Genomic DNA, 3466 nt, shown 5'->3' with positions numbered 1-3466 from the left:
TTCTGTTTTTATGCCAGTACCACACTGTTTTCATCACTGTAGCTCTGTAATAGAGTTTGAAGTCAGGGATGGTAATGCCTCCAGAAGATCCTTTATTGTATAGCATTGTTTTGGCTATCCTAGGTTTTTTGGCTTGGTACCTTTTTTGGTGAGGCAGTCACATCTTGCTTTTTCTGAGGCTGGGTCATGACTGCAGAATCCTCTTCCCAGAATGCTATTGTTCTCATTGCCCTGCTTATACTTCCTGCCTGGCTCTGGCCAATCAGCATTCTATTAAACAAGTACAAGAAACAAATCTTACATTTGTTTGTAAAACGATTGTCGCACAGCATTTTACAGTATACTTTCCCCTCACTATTGCCTTCCACCTTGCTTGAGATAGGATCTCTTGTTTGATCTTGTGTAGGCCAGGATAGTTAACCTGTGAGTTCAGGACATTGTCTCGCCTGCCTACCATCTCTGTGTGCTATTATGTTTGGCTTTAAGTGTCTCTTACGGATTTGAACTGAGGTCCTTATGCTTTTGTCGCAAACACTTTACTCCCCGAGCCATCTCTCTAGCTTCTCAGAAGTTCTATTTTGAAGATGTTAGCCATCCATGTCATATTTTCTTATTCATCTATCAGTGAATAAATAACTGGGCTGTTTCCACCTTCTGCCTGTAGCCAATAATGCCTCTGTTAACATGGATATATATATATATATATATATATATATATATATATATAATTTTTTTAGTCTCTGTTTTAAATTCTTTTGGGATTGCAGGACTATGTATGGATTAAACCCTTTGAGAATTTCTATAGAGGTTGGACCTAATCATGTACTAGGGTTCTGATGTCTTCACACTTTAGTGAGAACCCATTTTTCCTATTGTGATAGCAATCATCTTTACACTGTGAAACCATGTTTCCCTGTAGTTTTAATTTGTGTTTATCTAATAATTAAGTACACTGAGCCGGGATTTTTGACTACACATTCTATCTGAATGATTCTCAGTCCTGGTTGCACACTAAAATCTCTCTTGGAACTGTTGACAAGAATTACTGATGTCTGGGTCCCACTGATTAATTCGGAAGTTTCACTATTTGAAGCTTGGGGCTAAAGTGTTCTGGATCTTGAGAATGGAATCACCCGGTGAAATCATGACACATTTTTGGGAGTTGTCCTACTTGAGTCAACATTTTTTAATCTTATGTTTTGATAAGCAACGTATGTATTTGGCTTTTTCTATAAGATTTGCTGAAGAGACTCAAAATAATTCCAGATGGGCTGGTTTCCAGAGGAAACGGTGCTTCGATGATTGAAAATTTCCATCCAATCCCTGACCTTGGATAGGAGAAGGGTAGTAGACTGAGTTATGTCACTGGTGTGGGAGAATTGTCTGTATTCTATCAATTATGTTATAAATAAATGCTCATTGGCCAGACAGGAAATATAGGTGGGAAAACCAGACAGGAAGTAGAAATGATGTAATGAGAACAGGAGAATTCTGGGAAGAAGGAAGTTGATTCCTCCCACTCCTGCCCAGGCCACTGAAGCAGCAGGATGTGATCTGCCCCACTGAAAAAAGGTACTGAGCCACATGGCTAACATAGATCAGAAAAATGGGTTAATCAAGATGTGAGAGTTAGCCAGTGAGAGGCTAGAGCTAATGGTCCAATCAGCTTATAATTTATGGAGACCTATGTGTAACTTTCTTTGGGACTAAACAGCTGTGGGAACTGGGCAGGACAAAACCCCCCAAACAAGCCATCCCTTCATGTTACATGTCACCAATGGCCAAGGATTTAATCAATCATACTGATGTAATATTAGTGGGCTAAGTGATGGGCTTCCGAGTTGGTGGCTACACGGAGATGCTGATAGGATGGCATACACAAGCAGGGTACAGAAGCTCCATTCAGCCTGCCTCCCATCCCACCCTAGGCATTTCTTCCACTTGACAGTTCCCAAGCTCATCTCCCACTGTAAACAAGCCACAGTAAATGAGGTGCTTTCTTTAGTTCTATGAATATTCTAGCACATTATCAGTCATGAGGAGGAAACTGAAACCCTTCGGCACTGCTGGTGGTAATTTAAATGTAGCTGCTACTGCAGGAAACAGTATAGTAGTTTCTCAAAAGATTAAATGTAGAATTATATAATCCAGCACTATAACCAGTGTTTCTGAGGTAGAGGTGCAAAGCTAGGGCTTAGAGTTTATGCTGTTGGGGGAGCAGTGTGTTGGACCTGTATCTTTTAGCTGTAAAGTAGCACTAACTCCAGGGACTTACCATCAACATTAAATTGAAATGGAGGATATTTGCTTTGGGAGTTGGAGGACTACTTAGTATAGGAAACATTCCCAGGTATTTGCCTTGGAACGTGGGTACAGTTTATGCCTTCTTCATTGTCAGGTAGGAATTACAAACAATAGTCTGGAGGAAGGACCAGTAGGGTAACACTGACATTCATTTCCACACTTCTCTTAACAGGATTGGGGTTGGGAGGAGGAAGGGACATCCGTGTTGTTCTCTGCTCTGGATGATACGGAGGGGAGACCTGCTTGCTCTGGAAAACAGAAGAAGACAAAATAAAGACTGATGAGAACCTGAAGCAATGGCTTTTGGCGCTGGTCTTTCATGAATGTCACTTGGGAAATTCTGATACACTTGATGTCCACAGTAGATTCATGGTCAAGGGCTCCAGCACCAGGCAGTCCTCATCTCTGGGGCCTGGTGAGAGAGACTCTGCTCTCCCTGATCTCAGAGGAGTAGGTTTCATTGTAGGTCCACAGGAGGCAGTAGGGCCTATTCATCCACAAAGGACCTAACCTTCAAACATAGCCTCTAAATAAGAAGAACCAACCCGCACTAAGAGCTCCGTAAAACTCTTTGGCTTAATGTGTGTCAGTAATAAGATAGGTGAGTAATTGATTTCAACATATGATTTCTCATTTGATACAGAACTCCTCTAATTTCTAATTCCTACCCTGCAATGCTGGCTCACACAATTGGGATAATACCATTATTATGTTCTTTCATCTTGTCATATAACAAAGAACCAGGTGGCACAATTTCAATAAAAAAAATATTAAGTTCAGGTTCTTTTGTCTGTTGCATGCATCCAAAAAAGGATTTTCTTTGATAGGATAAGGCCATTATTGAATTTTAATTAAGTGACTGGTGATTATGAGAATCACAATTTTTGGCATTTTGTATCTTGGTTTTACAAAGCTTGAAAATCTCTAATGCCTTTTGGAAAACCTTATGTTTCATATCTAACCAACACGTACTCATTACCACTAATCAGTCACTCCCTCATGCTTTATCATCACAATTATCTCTTTTTTGTTCTTCTTTCTTTCTTTCTTTCTTTCTTTCTTTCTTTCTTTCTTTCTTTCTTTCCTTCCTTCCTTCCTTCCTTCCTTCCTTCCTTCCTTCCTTCCTTCCTTCCTTCTTTCTTTCTTTCTTTCTTTCTTTCTT

Source organism: Microtus ochrogaster, chromosome 18 (assembly GCF_000317375.1).
Source record: "Microtus ochrogaster isolate Prairie Vole_2 chromosome 18, MicOch1.0, whole genome shotgun sequence".
NCBI classification, from domain to species: domain Eukaryota; kingdom Metazoa; phylum Chordata; class Mammalia; order Rodentia; family Cricetidae; genus Microtus; species Microtus ochrogaster.
The sequence above is the reverse complement of the archived record's forward strand: the minus strand, read 5'-3'. Positions refer to the sequence as shown.